Genomic DNA, 17,529 nt, shown 5'->3' on the forward strand with positions numbered 1-17,529 from the left:
CCTGACACATCACTATGGTAATAAGTCCTAAAAATAAAAAGTTTGGGAAGGAAATGAACCCTTTACTCACAATCATCCTTCCCCCCCGAGTCCAGTGCTGCTCCAACAGCTGTGATCCCATGGAAAACCTGTCCCAACAAGGCATTTTTCCTTAGTTCTCTTTACAGTCTTGCAGCTATTCTCTCTGTGCTCATCTCATATATTCCCTTTCCCTGTGGCTTCAGGTAGTGTTAATTTCTCTGTATTTATTTTCTCAAAGTGCTGGAATAAGAAAAGGAACAGGTGTTGGCAGTATTTTTTTCCCCCTGGAGGTCCTGGGGGGGTGCCTGTGTGTGCCGCAGGGCTGGCAAGCACAGGAGCTGATGTGCAGAAGGACACGCAGACCACGTGGCTGCAGGCCCATGTTTGATGAAGGACGTGACACTTCAGTGTGGAGCAGCGGCACTGAAGGCAGTGTGATTTACCACTGCCCATGCAAGGAGCACGTGTTCAGAGGGCACACTGAGCACAAGAAGTTATATATTATTTCTTTTCCCCACCTACTGCTCCTTGCCAAGGGATCCCAAACGCAACAGCCAAGCCCTGCTTGCTCATCTCCCCCAAAGGGAAATTGTGTCATTTCTAAAGAAAAGGGCCTTGCAAAGAGAAACAAGATGGGGCGGGAAGTGGGAGAAGAATATGGGGGCAGTGGGGAAAGGCCATCTGGGAACGAGTAAGGAGGCTGGCAGAGCAAGGGGAAGTTGAGCGAGGGGAGTTTTCTAACAAAAAGCCTCCAGTTGGGTGCTTCTGGGGAGGAACATGTTGGTGTTGTCAGGGCACCCCTGCGCCATGATACCAGGTGAGAGTAGCAGCTGTGTAGATGTGGGGCTGGTTTGTGATTCCTAGGGGCAAATGTTGCAAAACTGTTCAGGACCTGTAGAGGAACCTGAAAAAGTATAGGACAACCTGTGGGGATATAGACTGGGCAGGCATAAATGTACATGTCTGACACTTTAAGCACACCTTCAGAGGGGACAGTCAAGCAGGGCAGAGGATCAGCTTACCTGAAAGCATTTCAGAAAGGCATTCACAACCTATCTGGTCTCACTTCAGGAGGAACCCTGTGTCCTGTGTGGGTGCTTTGGCACAGACTGGGCTGGAGAGCTTGCCCCAGTGGGTGCTGTGGGGACACCCAGCCCTCTGGAACACACGTGTCCTGCATTGTGTTATTGCCGGCTGGGAGAGGGTTTGAAAACAACACAAGGTTCAGCTTATTAGAGACCAAACGCAGAGGTGATCATGCCAGCACATACTTTTCACTCCTGTAAATTTTAGGTGACTGGATACTTGCAGAACACTTACTCTTCTTAGCTGCAGTTGTTGGACTCAAATTTGAAATGTATGCAGGGAAGACTTTGGCCCATGTTAAATGCAATAAACACAAGATCCTTTGTTATAGTAAATCGATCAATCAAGTCTGCTGTGGTAGAGATCCCAGTGAGTCACTGGTGTCTCTTGGCCCCCGAGCAGGAGCTCTCAGCGATCCTGGGCCTCTCAGCCAACAGATGCAATATGGCCACCTCAGTTTCTCAACGTGATTTTCATGGGTTCTGCACATCTTGGGGCTTAATCCCAACATGGAAGCAGAATGGGACTGCTCAGAGATTGTTAATGTTTCAGTAAGACCTGCCAAAGAGGGAAAACAGTTGTGAGCTTGCTGGGTGAATGGCAGAAGCTGTTCTCAGCTCCCGTATCTTGGTGCTATGCTGCTGTGTCTGCTGGCTGGCCAGTGCCTGTGAGCACCTCCATCCTTGCTGGAAAAGCCTTACCAGCATAGTTGTCTTTAGTCAGTTTGCAGCCACCGTCAAACTGTAGTAGCCAAGACCTCTGTGTCTCTGAAGAGAAGCTGGCTGAAGGGCACGTGGGTGAGAGGAACGCTTGCCAAACACAGGCCCTGACACCTGTCCCAAAGATTCGTTCCCCATCCCTTGGAGAGGTACTGCGAGGTGTTATGATCCCACCCAAAATTTCCATTCAAGCTGCTGTAACAAAGCAAAGGTTTTGTCGAAGCCAGGGGCCCCTCGTGCCGTGTGGCAGCACCAGCTCGCTGCCTGGTGGCGGGTGGCGATGCGTTTGTGGCGCTGTGGCAATGGCGGGCGGTGAGGCGAGGCCCTCTAGGCCATGCCAAGGCAGCGCCTCTCTGTATGTCAGTAACTCGCCTGGCCATATTTTGGAGGTTTTTTAAAACTGTAGGACTGATTAGATGCGGTTTTTGGATCAGGATTCTGAGGTTAAAAGCTGGTAATAATGTGTACAAAATATATTATTTTGGTGGAACATGAAACTTGCTGAGGGCTTAAAAGCAAAGTCTGTGACTGCTGTCCCGGGGAGCAGGAACATGGACATGTGTAAATCGGGATGTGAGATTAGCGGCCTCTCCAAAAAGGTCTTTTAGTAGCTGGGCTTCCCTTTGGCATTTTATTAATGCATCTGAGCCTGAACTCTTCACCATGCTGTTTCCTTGCTGCCAAGGAAACACAGGCATGTTTGGTGGCCGGGGGTCCCCTTTTGTGTCTCTGTCTACACAGGTATATGCTACTTAGCAGCCATCCTTACTGCTCCATCAGCATTTGTGGGGTTAAGACTCTGGCTGGCAGTGGCCATCCAGGCTGGGCAGAGCACATGGGGAAAGATAGCCCTGCTCCAAGGGGCTTGAGCTCTTACCAGGCGAGATGACCAGCGAGACATGATTTTTTTCCTTTTCTCTTCACAGAAATAAGGAGGATGGCTGGCTGAGAGCACGTAGGAGCGGCAGCGCTAGCAGCAGAAGAGGAAACCCACATCTCCCAAGCACCAGACCAGTAGCTCCTCCAGGGACTGCTTGGTTTTGCTCTGGTTGCTGCGTGATGCTCAACTCTTCTGTCGTGAAGCGGAGCCTGTACTGGTGCCAGTGTAGCTAATGGAGAAAACCGCAGTGTTTTGGAGGTGAGCTGCTCAAGCATTCTTTTCTTCTCAATATTTCTTTCTAGGTAACTTTGGATATTCGTGACTCCTGGTCTGTGAGATTGAATTTCAGCTTTGAAAGATTGTTTGAAATCACCTATTTTTTCCTACAAATAACTGTGAAACTATTTTTACAATTAGGCACTGGGTGGTTCTGAGTGGTTATTAAGAATTGCCTGCTACTACAAATAACACCTAGAAAATGAGTGAAATTCTGGCATTTTCCATACCTCTGTGTGTAATGTTGGTGGCATAATCAACCTGTTAGTTAAACCTTGTCAACCTCAGAAAAAGAATGTCAATTCAGTTCAGTAATTTTATTTTTAGATGGGTTTCTGTTTTGTCTGGATCAAGCCTTGATGAAATTTGCACCGCTGCTGTCCCTGGTGCAGCAGAATTGGTAGCAGGTAGCCTGTGTGTGCAGACAGGTCTCCCTGTTGGGTGTAAATGAAGGGAAGATTTCAACCCGCTTCTGCATCTGAGGGTACCGTTTTCACCCGGATGGTGCTAGCCACCCTGGCACTGCTTCTCTCCTGCATTCTCCACTTTGTGTGGGTTTGGTAAAAGACTTTTCTCCACTGCTGGCTCAGAGTACTTTCGCTCATGGTGATTTTCGTATTGTTTGAGTGGTTATTCACCCACCATGTAAATATCTGCAAGTTTGAGTCAGGTTTGAAGCCTCTAGGAGGGGGCAGAGGGGTAAGACATACACCAGACCACAATCAACCCTGATCTAGATGTGTTGTTGGCGGTAACAGTGTTTAATATGACGTGGTATTGGGTAATTGTAAACAGCTTTTGTTTCATAGGGATGTCTCTGTCCCATATTAACACCCCCACCCTTGCCACAGACAATCAATGCCTTATGCTGAAAAACAGATGGGGACTCAGAATTTCTTTTTGACCGTGATGTGAAAACCCACAAGCATGAAGCAAAGATTTCCCCTCCACCATACACTACTAGCAGGTCCTAGGGTGGAGAGTTTCTGAAGGGTCATCTTTGCTCAGAGTGTTGAGAAGCAGATGGCTCAGCTTCATGGGCTGCACACACTGGGAGTGATGGTGGCTCAGTCATTTGTGACACTCAGTCCCTTGAGGTTGTTTTGCAAGAGTGTTATTAAGAAGATATTTCTGGAAGTTGTGTGTGAAACTGCTGAAAGATCATAGGAGTTGGACAAACCGAGGGATCTGAAACAGCAAAACCCTAGGGCTCTGGTTTAACATCAAGCCTGAGATGTGCCGCTACTAGCCCTTGCTGCAAGGTGTATTTGGGACATGCACTGTAGACAACGGTTGTACATAGTGAATCATGAGGGCCTGGCAAGATCTGTAGGAGTGAGAAATCCATCCTGCATTGGCAATGCAGTGTTACAGGCTCTGTGTGCTGGAGGGAATTCAGTAATAGTGAAAACACAGATAACAATGGTAGGAAGGAGCCTCTGTAGATCCATGTAAGTGCCGATGGTAGGGACCTCTTGCTGCTCAGGACTGATGCCGTTGAGAAGACAGTGGAGTCGGGGAACAAGGCCAGAAGCCCTGTGCCAAGGGGAAAGAGCAGGTCTCTGAATTTGGGTACTGTATTTTTTGCCGGATAGCAATGAGCCTGGCCTTGAAGAGCCCACAGCAGCTAGTTGGAGGGAGCAGCGGGGAGGGAAGGTCTTGCATGGCAGTCATCTCTGGGGCTCTTTTCTGGCCTTGGTGTGCTTTGGTGATCACCACACCAAGAACTCAGCCTTGTGACTAGGAACTGAGGGTTACTCACCAGCCCCTTCCCCAGAATGAGCTACCTGTCTGGCTCACAAATGCTCTACATCACCTGCTAATGAAGCAGATGGCAGGGGAGGTGTAGGCAGAGATGCTAGTAGGAGTTCTTACTCAGGGCCACATCAACCAGCACTATCAGGATAATGTAACTGTGATGACCTGACATAGTGTTTGGGTAGCACCTAGCAGTGTGGAGACGTGATCCACATGCAGGCCTCCTACAGCAATGCACATAAATAACAGTGATTTAATGGGGAGCTATCGTGCTGAGTGGTCCAAGGGCCCCTTATTGCTGCAGATGAATGGAGTCTTCCAGATGACAATTCATAAATTCTGAGTTATTTACTGCATGCAACCTGTCCTAAGCAGTAAATCTTATTTTCATTTACCTGAAGTTAACTTCTTTTTACAAACAATAGCATTGCCCAGGAGCCTTTTGGAAGATGTATCAGTTTGTGAACTCGTGGCTAATGGACGGTTTGGATGGGTTCCAAGTCATCGGGAAATCGGTTGTGCCCATTCTGGCCGAGCTTGAAAAACTGTCAGTGTTTAGTAACACTATCCAGGGGCAAGTAGAAAGATGAAGAAACTGACAAGCAGGAAGGGAAGAAAATACCCTCTCCCATTGTGCATTACTTAGCTCTGGTCTGGGCTACGTGATCCATCCAGAGTGGTGCTGTGCTGGAAGTTGGAGGCATTATTGCCTAGTGCAGGACACCCTCCAACAGGGTGTAGTGAGCTGGGAAAACAAATGGGGCAAATCAATGTAATGCTTTAATGCCACAAGTTGGGAAGGGAAACTTCATGCTGAAGGACACAGAAGCATATTTTGCGCGTATATGTTGTATCTGAAGAAGAGCATCTTCCTTGACTACCAGATTGCTTTGCTCCTGTTAAAGTCAAGGGCAGTATTCCTGTGGACCGCAGTAGGAAAGGACAGTAACGTCTCTATACAAATAATTTTACCTGGAAGCTGGGTATTTCAGATTTAAAAGTTTAAAGGCCTGGTTCTTAGATCTTTTGTGCCAATAAATTGCTGTGAAACAAAAACAAGGCTTCTGTCTGTACTTGTGGTGCCTACAGATTGCAGACAAGTACTTTCTTTAAACTCTGTTCTCTGAAATAATACTCTTTGCAAGATCTGTTTCATTCTGTATGGGAAATGAAATTTGTTGTGAGCACAGCCGCTTTGCTTTATGGAGCTAAATGGATTGAGCGTAGCTAATGGAGTCTTCTGACAACATCAAAAAGAGGTAAAGGAAGAAAGGCAAACCACTTGCATTTTGAACCCCTGTGGATAAAGCAGGACGTGATGAACCCATTTCATTCTCAATATGAATGCAGACTTAAAGCATATTGCTTGATGCGTGGTTTTCTTTTTTTCTAAAAGCCAGTAGTGTGGGTTTTCTTTCTGCACTTGGGAAATGTGTGTCACAGATGAGCGATCCCGCCAGATAATGTTGTCACTAGCACTTAGGTCAAACTAGACTCTAGCAGGTCATCTTGGCAGCAGTCTGTAGGGCTTTGCATGGTGGCTAATGAAGTGCTAAGTGCCCCTTTCACAGACAGGCTGACAAAATGTACTAAAAGGTACATTTGTACAGAAGCACGTCTTCTGCACCCCACAATCCCTCTGAGAGTTTGGGTAAGATTTGCTCAGTAGTTCTTACTGGGAAAAAATGGGTGCATGATGGCTTGAAGGTGGACATACTTGCCTCTTACTTGGAATTTCAGTGGCCTCATTCAGAATATGAGTCATAGGTCTTTTTCCTTTTATTGCTGGGAAAGGTTTAAGTTTGAACCTGGTTTTTGCTTTATATTTGCAGGGATTTGTGGGTTGCATACTCTAGGAGAGCACTTCCTTCCAGACGTCCAGTGATCTCATCTTTCTGAATCCCTGTTTTCTTCCTCATTCTTTGTGTACCATGTCTATACAGATTTCAAGTGCTTCAAACCCTCAGTGGTTTGCTGCTCAGGTTTTTATAGTCTTATATACCATAATCTTTTCAGTAGTTGCACTGAAACTTCTCTGTTTAAAGTGTAACCAAGTGTGGATTCAACCCAGAAACACATGAATAGACCCTGTATCTAGAAAGAGGCAATTTTTGATACGTCACAAGCAGCAAAGTAGACTTGCATCAGTGGAGTTCCTTGTAATACAACTGCTAGTGGGCCCGGTATATATTTAAGTAGATCAGAGACCAAATTAGGTAGATGTTAAGGGTGTTAACAGAGATACCAAGGGTATGGTGAGCATGAAGAATGAATGATCTTGTCCAACTCTACCTAGAAACCCTGCTAGTTTGGGCTATTGTGTGGTGTGTCATGTCCCATGTAGCAGAATTTCTTGTCTAGCTTTGGAGGTGTAGCTGAAAGGGAAAACCTGAGCAAGTGTCTCTGAACTTACATAGCCTGTCCTCTGTTCTGGGAAAAATAAATGAGCTCCTCTAAGGAAGCTCTGAATGGGTAAGGTTGTGCACTCTGCTGGGTCCTCCACACCTCCTCCAAGGTGTAAAGGCACATCCTGGAGGTCTGCTCTGCCAGAGGAGAAAATTGTCACTGGGGCAGCCTTGCCCAAGTGATTTCCATCTGTCAGACAGTACAAATACATTTCCCCTCAGCTGACAATTTCTGAGAATTCATTAGTGCAGTCATTAGAGGGGATTTCTCCTCTTCGTGTGTGGTTTTGTAGCCATTGTTTCAAACGAGCTCAGCCCTGAGTCATTTAGGATTTCATCAGAGTATTTGTGTCCCAATGGCCTGGCAGGCCTGTGGGTGTTGTTCCTGGGGACAGGGCAGTGTAGCTCTCTTCCCAGGCTTATGCTGTTGTGTGTGCTAAAGTTGTGTCCTGAGGCCACGAACTCAGTTGAGACCCACCTCATTACCGGCAAGTGGTGAATTAGTGGGTTTTTTTCCACAATGATTTTAACAAGGAAGGATAATACAAAGGGGAATGTGGCATTTCCCCATTATAGATGGCAACAGTTAGGATACCTCTTGTTAGAGGTGTGCTCAACTGTCTTAGTGGAAATAATTTGTATACTGATGGCATGGGTTGCACTGATAGAAAGTGTTCATACTGCTTCAGCTTGGTCTCCTTCCAGTGCAACAAAAGGTGCAGTAGCAGAGACAGCCTGAATGCAGTACAGGTGGGTGAGGTTGTGCTGTATGAGGTGAACCTCTATTGGAGGTGTGCGCTTTTTCATCTGAAGAGAAGATCCACAATACCTTTCCTAACCCACACAGGAAGGTGAGGGCAGCACCATTGTCTGAACCCCCTTCTTACTTTCCCTGCTGGCTGATGAGTTTCACTAGGCTCAGTTTTCACACCAAAGTAAATTAAAGCTAAAGAAAACACAACAGCAGGGAGAAGTCCTGTCATCTCGCAGCACAGTTCCCCTGCAGTGAGATATTTTTGACAATTCTGTTTCTTTATTTCCTAATTAGAAATAATGATGTGTTTTTTCGGGTCAAAAGACCTCCTTTGCTGTGAAATGTTAGGCAGATTTTGACAGTGTAACTAAAAATAGGCATGTGCACACACGTGTGTATGCATGCACATGCACTAGCGGGAATAAACATGCAAAGTTCTTTGCTTAATTATGAACATACTTTCCTCGGGGAGGGGGCAGGGGGGAAGCGCCTTTGCCTCCAGTTAATTGTTTTTCAAATAAATAGAGAGAAGGAGTTTTCGGAAGAACAGATGGGCTGGAATGAGGAACAGAAATATTTTCAGTCAAAGAGGGGACGGATGATGTAATAATCCACAGGAACAAAGTTCAGTTATTTTATGCTCTCATCCAGACCTCAGAGTGAAAATGCCTCTGTTGTTAATTTCATATTCATCTGCTTTTGAGGGCTGGCTCTGTCTTTAAATGCTATTATAATACACTCGGAGCTAAACTGAGCAAATAGCAATTGAGCAATGATGGAAGAATATATTTGTCAGCACTGGAAGCGTTTGGGTACTGTTTGCACTGTGGATGGTAGGCCAGATATGCATTTGATTATTCTGGAGGGAAAAGGATGTACCTTGAATAACCTTAATGGAGGTCCTCAAAATTTTCATGACTGAAATGAAGTTGGCTTTTGAGGTCTGGCATTTGGGGCTCGATAGCTGCTCACAAATACTTCCAGAAGTACGGCTAGCTCTTATGCTGGTGACTAAGCTCTCTCCTGCTTGACTTATGTGCATAGCTCCTACTGGTGGGGGCTTGTAGATGTGCACGTCCCCACCTTGGGCTGTTAGGGGCCTCTTCATGCTTCTGTGGGCAAACCAGGGTGAAGCAGACATGATGCCTGCTCTGCAAGCTCAGCTACTTTGTTCATGTTGGTTGTTATCTTTGTACCCTTTGAGAGAACTGCTAATGAAATGCTTGTCATCCTGAGTTGCAGACTCTTCAGGTGAGTTTAAGGGTCAACAGACATGGGTTGCATCCCACCATGCAGAAGAGGGCCTTGTGCATGGCCGAGACAGAAGAAAGAGGAGGATAGAGTGATGGGGACCCTGAACAGGAACTCGGTGCACTTTGATTCCTCCAGTGATGAGGAATGACCGTGAGAGTTAAATGATGGTAGTTGGAGCTGTTGGTGATGAGCCTTTTGTGCTCAAGCTGGTCAGGCAGCAGCTCCTGAGGGAACCTGACAGCCTTTGCTTCTTTTATCTCAGAGCTATTGAGCTGGTGTGTAGCTCTTTGAAGCGTTAGTGTCCCAGAGCTTGCTCGGAGGAGCACTGTAGCAGTATTACAATGGAGAGAGGCTGTGTGAAATGCAGTAACTCTTGCGGTGGGTCTAAGATTGAGATTTTGCCAGTCACTGATGGGGTCAGAGAAAAGCAGGGCAAGTGTGTGTGATAATCACCTGGTGTCTCTGACAAGCTGGTGGAGAAAATGAGGATAACAAATAGTGCAAAGGATGATAGAGAAGGCTGTGAAATGCGGGGTTCAGGGGTGGTCGCATACCTGCAGAAGCATTCTCTCTGCCTCTAAAAGCTACTTTTCAGGACTCAATTAACTTACATTTCAGTTGGAATAAAATTCATGCTGTTTGTTTCAGTATTGATCAAACTGGTCCCAGTTGCTTGTGTAGCACTATGCACTAGTCCTGGTTACATTCTGGTTAACTCCCTTCAGAGACAGCAGCGTTGCCCACAAATCAAGCAGAACAATTTATTCGCTAAGAGAAGTCTAATGGATGGTTTGGACAGCCTCCAAAAGCACAGCTCTCCCTGTCTGAACAGCCTGAAATGTTTCAGCACTTGAGAACAAAATCCAGAGATGGGCACAGCTGAGAGCTGCACAGAAAGCTGATGGACCGGGGTTGCTTTTTCCTTTCTCTGCTTCCTCAGTGCCTCGGGGAGACTGGACTTCTAGGGGGCAGGATTGGGGAATCCAAATCCAGCCCAAATGCCATTACCCCAAACCCACAGCTTTACCTTCTAAACTTCAAGGGTTGAGGTCTAGAAAGCTTCTGAAAAGTACTGTGATTCCTTACAGGTGTAATGTGTTCTAGGTCCTTACGTGTCTTTACTTAACATTTATTTGAATTAGCACGTTCTGAAGTCTGAAGTGACTGAGACATCTGAAAAAAATCAGAATGCAGGGCAATTTGAGACATAGCTAAAGGGAGTTGATTGGTACAGGGTGGTTTTAACTGTGATTACAAAATATAGTTAAGCCCAGTAAAGATTAGCCTGAAAATGTACTTTTGGAGGGGTTTAGGGTGTAGCGGATCGCCCCCTACCAGCAGCTAAACACTCACCTGGCCACTTCCTTACCCCTCCCGCAGTGGGATGGGGAGAGGATTGGAAGAGCAAAAGTGAGAGAAACTCCTGGGTCAAGACAGTGTAATAAGTGAAGGAAAATAAGTGGGGGTGGAGAGGAAAGGACACAAGTCCTGCAAAGGCAGTCATTCACCACCTTCCATCAGCACACTGATGCCCAGCCCGTCTCTGAATGATGGCTACCTTTGGTCCCACCTGTGTCCCCTCCCAGCCTCTTGCCCACCCCCAGCCTACTTGCTGGAGGGGGAGAGTGGGAAACAAGGAAGGTCTTAACGCTCTGCAAGCACTGTGCAGCAGGAGCTAGAACACTGGTGTGTTATCAACACTAATGAAGTCACAAATCTAAACCACAGAACAATATGGGCTGCTAGGAAGAAAATTAACTCCTTCCCAGCCATGTTCCTGTGCACAGCATTTTGGAAGGGGGAGGTCTTTGTTAGGTGCATGTCTTTTGAAGTCAACAGGAGCTGGGGAGTGGAATCAAGAGGCTATGTAACACTTCCCAAAAGTGCAGTATGGAGACATTAATTCCAGCAGTAATTTTTGTTTGGTGATAGTCACGCGTGATACATGGCACAAAACAGGAGATAGAAAACCAATACATTTGTTGATGAGTTAAGAGGATGGAATATGTTTGGGTGATGGCAAGTAGCCTTCACTTTTGAAGGCCACAGTGGGTGATGACTTCGAAGATGAGCATTTGCATTGCTCTTCTGCCTGGACAAAGAGGTGCTCAGCCAACAAGAGGATAATGTTTTGTAAGAGAAGTAAACCTGGTGTTTCCTAAGGTCCTGCAAGTTGGTTATCTCTTATGGAGCCCAATTTTCAGCTGGGAGGGTTGACTTAGGGAATGTCAATTTGAGAGGCTGTTTGTAGAGCATGCACTGTCCCTTTCTCGCAACATTGCGTGAGTTTGTCCAGATGACACATGCATTCTCAGGGGCACAGTACGGGAATGCATTGGGCGGCAAGGTTCCTTCTGGGGCTGTGGTTCCTTCACATGCTGTTATTAGGAGAGGTTGTGTTGTGAGCGAGGAGAGTTTGAAAATTCACTTGGCCAAAAAGAATTTCTTCTGTGTCCACTCTGTATCACAACTATCAGTCCATTGAGTTAGTGCTGGCTGGGGCTGGGGGGCACTAAGGATCGTGCACAGTTTTGTTAGAAAAATGCCAAATGGTACAGAGTACTTCCAAACCAGAATACAGCAGTGATGGTTGCATGACATTGCAGTAGACAGTGTACCAAGTGGAGAAATCTTTACTGAGACACTGTAAGGGCTCCTCAGAAGCCAGGATATGTCTGCTGCTCCATCCTTTGGCTGCAGATGGAAGAGACCCTTATGTGCTAAATGCAAGTTCCATAGAAGGAGACAGCATTGGCAGAAGCGCACATAAACAGAAAATAACATACAGGAGAAAAGGCAAGTATGTGGTATGAAGTCTTGAGTAGCTGCCAAAAAGCTAATCTATGTATTTAATCACTTGGAGGTATCCCAGAGCCTGTGTGGTAGAGTGAGGGTCCCTCAAGATGGAAACGTTACTGCCTATAAGTAATGTTCCTGTTTACTCCCACTGATGCTTTACGTAACAATCCTGCTCTGCCCCTGACTGCCTGTCAGATCTGAAATAACTTTCCTTCTGATGGATGTCTTCATGCTGGAGGGGAATGGTGGGGATTTATAGTATGAAAAGCAGCAACAGGAACAGGTATTCTCTCTGTGCTGTCTTCTAGAGGAGCACAGAAGCTTGAAGGTGGATGTTTTTTTACCTGAAGCAAGGATTATGAGGACAAGAGTCTTTTACATTGGGAGAGAGACTCTCTGATTACTCAGATGCTTCCAGGAGTTTTTGCGTTAAAATACTAAGTCGAAGTCCTAACCTAATAATCTCGGCTGCTTTCTTTACATGGTGTTTTCTGACTTCCTTGCTATGTTGTATTTCCATTAAGTTGTGGAAAGCAAGGCTGTTTGTGCTTGGGAGAGGATGCAGAGGCAAGCGTCCAAGCATGTCCATAGTATTGAAGATGATTATATTCCAGCCACCTCCGATGTAAACCACAAATCAACCACTCATGTAGCAGCAGCAGCAAATGGAGGGATATTTAAATTGCCTTGAATAATTTAAAAAATAAAAGCCTTTTAAGTCCCTATCTGCAGCTAATGCTGTATATTTTCCCCCTTTTGTGAGAGGAAGTGGAAGGGGCAACACTGCTGGAGGAACACTATCGTTCAGTGCTCCAGGGACTTGTGGGGTGGGACATGAAAATTGCAGCAGCATCTTAAAACAAGTGTCAGCAACCAAGTTCCCATCAGGAAAGCTGCTTTGAGCATGCAGCAAGATAATCTTCCAGGACTTGCTGAGGTCATGGCTCAGATCACATTTAATGAACAGCAAAGTTTGTGGTAAAGAGGTAGGCTCAGATTCTTTTCAAATCTTCTACCTTGCTCTGAGATTTACCAGGACAAAACTCACCCTGAATCATTTTGAACCATCTCCCTTGACTCTTAAATAGAGGAAGAGAAGCAGCAGCTAAAACTTGACCTTGTTTAGAAGAACTCTAATTGCTTATGTCCTTTTTATGGACTGCTGCTGCCAACAGCTTTCTCTCACTTTGCGGTTGTGGGTCGCACTGCCTGCTGCTGCTGTGTGTTCAGCTGGGCAAATATCGCATGCCATATTCGATGAATATATTCCCTTGATCAGAAATCGGAATTTCTTTCAGCTGTGTTTATTTCTCTCTTCGTCTGCTCTGTCTTCGTCCATCCACCATACCCCCACCAGTAAGACCTACTGCTTGCTTTTTCTTGAGACTAACACGATCTGAAAATGCAGTTGCTTTTCATTTTATGCATGTAACTAGACTTCTGAAAGTCCTGTTTTCACCTCCCTTCTTCATGTCTTCCCAGTAAGCTGTGTCAAGATGTGTCAAGGGATAAAGCTGAGTTGTGTTCATCTATTCTGAAAAATCTGAGGTCTTGGCTACACTGTGAACACCTGCCCAAAATAGGACACTAAAGGCTGTTACGCCCACAAAATGCTTCCTCATCTGGACATAGCTGTGCTTTCTACTGTCACAGTGTAAAGGAGGAAACATACCTTTGTGCAGACACAGATATACAGCGCAACACAAGTTATCTTTGTTTTTTAAAAAAAAAGAGGGGGGACGGGGACGGACGGACTGATGGGAGAAGCTTGCTGGTATAACCATATCTACACATGGGATTGTTGCCAGCACAGCTCCATCAGTGAAGGATCACACCTCTTCATATCCCTGCCTTGCAGAGCTGGGCTGGCAGAAATGCCTGTGCATACGTCACCAGCTGTTGCCTGATTTTTCTCTTTAAAAGGACTTTGCTGATGGGAAGCAGGGAGAGCAAGAGACCTGGCGTGAATTCCTCCGCTTCGCCCACAGAATAGCTCCTGTGGGAGAGGAGAAACTAATAAATGGGGTGTGAGTTTGAGATACGGTCCCCTGACAAAAATACACATCAGCTGAAATGGTGTGAATCCAGGCTGCTCTTGTCTCTCTGGTATTATCTCAGTTACATGATTCTCATTACGGCTGGAGCAGAGCCATGCAAGTTTGGTCCTCAGTGGGAGAAGAGAGACATTGTGTGGTCTCAGCTCTCTAGGGCAATCCTGAAATTCATCCTTGCTTCGAGGCTGCATTGGCTGTTTCAAGCTTGCCAGTGGCCACCTGACTTCATTGAATTGAGCAGAATCAAAGAAATCACCTGCAAAATCACCCAGTGGCACAATTTCTCACTGAAAAGGTGTCTGGGCCTAAGATTGCTTTAGATATGCGTTAATTTTGTGTATTGTCTTCTAACGTATTTATGGTCATGCTGAGGTTGTCCTACACCAACTGTAGGATAAGGCCTTATCCTGCCCCAGGCAGCTCAGAGTCAGGAGCCACACTCAGTGGATCCTTGATATAGGATTGAAAGTATCAGCAAAGTAGTCTTGTTTCGCAGCTCCCTTCACCACATAGGCAAATCCATAGTGTTACCAAAGTCCCTCTTATCCTCTGTCAACATCCCACTTCTGACGTGGGCTGTTAGCTCTAGAGTGCCTGAGCCGGGAGGTGGTTGTCCATGCCATCTTCAAAGGAGACATTTTCCTGCTGGCATCAACCAGTTCAGCCCTGGAGCACCAGGATCCTGATGCCATTTGTTCCTGAGTGTGTCTTCTCGTTATCCACACCAATACCTAAACTTTTTATTTGATTCTGCCAAGATCCTGATCCCAGAGCAGCTTTGCTGCAGTTGTTTCCATAGTCAGACAATGCAACTCACAAAAAGTTGGTTGCATTACCTGGTTTCTTTGACACCAAAGTGTTCCCCAAATCCTCCTATTGCACTTAAGGTCTGGTCAAATGCTGTGTAAGGTCAGTATGTTCAACTTGCACCTCAGGTTTTATTGCACAAGTTTTGTATTCACTTAACTCCAGTTTGGATGCCTGTAAAATTCCCAATATGCAAATGTCCTAAATTTGGCAAAATTGGACTGGAAATCTCACTAGAGTAGGCTTTTATGTGCTGTGCCTCTGACTTCCTTTCCAAATAATCTGTCTTCAAAATACTTCGTGGTAGTTCTCTTGGGATTTTTGCTTTTTCTGTTCTTGCTTTTCCCCAGAACAGGAGAAAAAAAGGAGGAAAAAAAAATAAGGCTGGAAAATTACAAATGCAAATATAATTTGCGCACATGGATTTTTTTTCCAACCTTCTGCACAGGTTAGCTTCAGATCAAAGTTCAGGTCATTCCCCAGTGCCTGAGGCTTTTTATTTTCCATGCTTGCAGCACAGAGGATGATGGAACTAATATGAAGTGATGCCAGTGCCTGTTTGGATGTTACTTGGATCCGTAAAAATGCACTCAGTGTTTCCCAAGTATAAAAAGCCAAAAGAAACCATCTTGAGGTACCATGTGATGTTATTTGCTTTGACCCAGGATAACTAAAATGAAAGGTCTCTCTGAACGCAGGGTGTTCAAAACCATCCCACTATTTTACACGTATGTGTGAGGAAGGAAATGTTCTGTTTACGGGGGCTTCAGCTCGTGTGTTTGCCTCTGCGTGTCTGTGCCTAGACAGAATTTCCCGAGTGAAATGGGTTTGGTGGTTCTGGTCCAGCTTTTAAAGGTGGGAAAACAGAGAGCTCTTCTCCCAGATTACACAAATTGAACCTTTTGTTGGAAAGTTCAGAAGGCAGGGCAAGGGCTGGGGGGCTTCTTCCAGACAGACTCACTGGTCAAGTGACATGTCCCAGGTTAACTTTGAGGGGGGCTGTCAGAGCCCTGTGAGGTACTCTTACAGTCAGTTGTTCAAACTGCGATGTGCGTACTTTGAATATAAAAATTAATCAGAGCTGCTGTTACTTCTAGCTCTTCATGGGACTGTTCTTGTCCGCAAGGCTTGGGAGTGCCTGTGTGGTTTTGGACTGAGGAAGCCACGACAGTCTGAGGCTGGACCGTGGGTACCAGTACCCATGAGCAGTGCTCAGCTGGATCGAAACCTCAGAGCTGCTCTGCGCTTCATCTTGCCTAAAATAGGAATAAGTCTACTTTTTTTATTTTTCTACCTGCTTTCTTTGGGACAGTGCTGTGAGATCCGTGGGTGAACAGCACTGCTCAGAATCAGCACTTTGTGCATTATTTTGTGATACCGGGCTGATCTGCTTGGGGAGCTGTTAGCTGGTGGACATCTCAGAAGGCATCTGCACAGTTCTCAGCCTTGGGCTGGGGTTGACGGTGGTTGTCTATCCTATTTTCCCACCATACCTGTTGATTTGGGGGTAACGAGAGAAGTGGAAGGGTAAAACGCTGGGATGAGCACTGACTGTTGAGCATGGTCTCAGTTTCACCTATTTGGAGATCACAGTAGTGGCCGCTGGTATACCAGAGCGTTAACTGCCACCAGCATCCTGCCTAAGCCCCACTCATTCTCCTAACAGCACTTACGTGGGGATGCATCACTCAAGGTTCAGCTAGACAGAGAAAGAGAAATAACAATAGCAGAAGAACAGGAAGGATGCAGAACTGTGCTGTGGGAGGAGAAAAGGTCTCCATGAGCAAGATGGGCACTGATAGGACTGGTATGATTGTACACAGGAGCACATTGGACATCTATGAAACAGCTACATAGGTGGTGTGAGTTGAAACAGAAGAAAACCAGAGCATGTAGACTGCTACACAGCCTGGGATCCTAGTCCCAAGTGTGAACGCAGCTTCCATCTCTGATGTGTAAGAACAAGCCCCGCTCTTGTTGCACTGGCTGACTCCATCAGCTACGATCGAAGGCTCCCTCGGCTCTGTATTAACACAGCCAACACCTGCAAAAGTACGGTATCGTGCAGATACAGGTGGACACCTGTCCACAGAGGAATATCCATGTCTGTCTAGGTTGTCCAAGTTGCAGTCTCAACTGACAGAATATTCTTCCAGTTTAAGATTTGCATCTCTCATCCCTTGCACAGCCAGAGGAGGAACATCTCTCCTCACTGCAACCCTTCACAGGATTCCTGACCCTCTCCCACCCCCAGTGCTGCCCTACACATGGATGGGTTTAATCTGGCATTGCTTGTACATCCTGTTTTTCTCATGCAGGTGGATGGGAGGGGGGCAAGGACGGATGCCTGAACTCTTTGAGTATTTCTGAGTGTCAATGTATAATCGCTCTGTGCTCATGGGGGCTCACTGTACCTGTTGCTGAAGCTTGGAACAATCTCAGCTCTGCCCTGATGCAAATAAAGGTGTCTAATCTAATTGCTGTTCCCTGCTGCGGGGATTACTTGTTCCTGGTGAGCTGGGACTCACATCTGATGACACTCGCCCTGTTTAATCCTGGGGATGTTATCCCTGCCACGGGAGGGGCTCCCCAGACAGCCATCTGTGCTCTGCCTACTTTGACATTGTCTCTCCCCTTGCATCCCCCTGTGTCTGAATGAAGTGGGGAGGATTACAAGCAGGAGGAATATGGCTGTGGAATGGGAGGTCACTCCTAC

General features: G+C 46.2%; 1 long non-coding RNA gene across 1 annotated transcript in view; it reads left to right on the forward strand.

Annotated features, from left to right (window-relative positions):
• The window catches only part of LOC130147904 (uncharacterized), a 206,244-nt gene that overhangs the window by 57,214 nt on the left and 131,501 nt on the right, over nucleotides 1-17,529 (forward strand). Inside the window, exon 3 of the long non-coding RNA XR_008821422.1 lies at nucleotides 2,753-2,964. This is a non-coding gene — a long non-coding RNA (uncharacterized LOC130147904). The remainder of the gene's footprint in view (nucleotides 1-2,752; nucleotides 2,965-17,529) is intronic.

The sequence above is a fragment of the Falco biarmicus genome, chromosome 4 (genome assembly GCF_023638135.1).
Source record: "Falco biarmicus isolate bFalBia1 chromosome 4, bFalBia1.pri, whole genome shotgun sequence".
NCBI classification, from domain to species: Eukaryota; Metazoa; Chordata; class Aves; order Falconiformes; family Falconidae; genus Falco; species Falco biarmicus.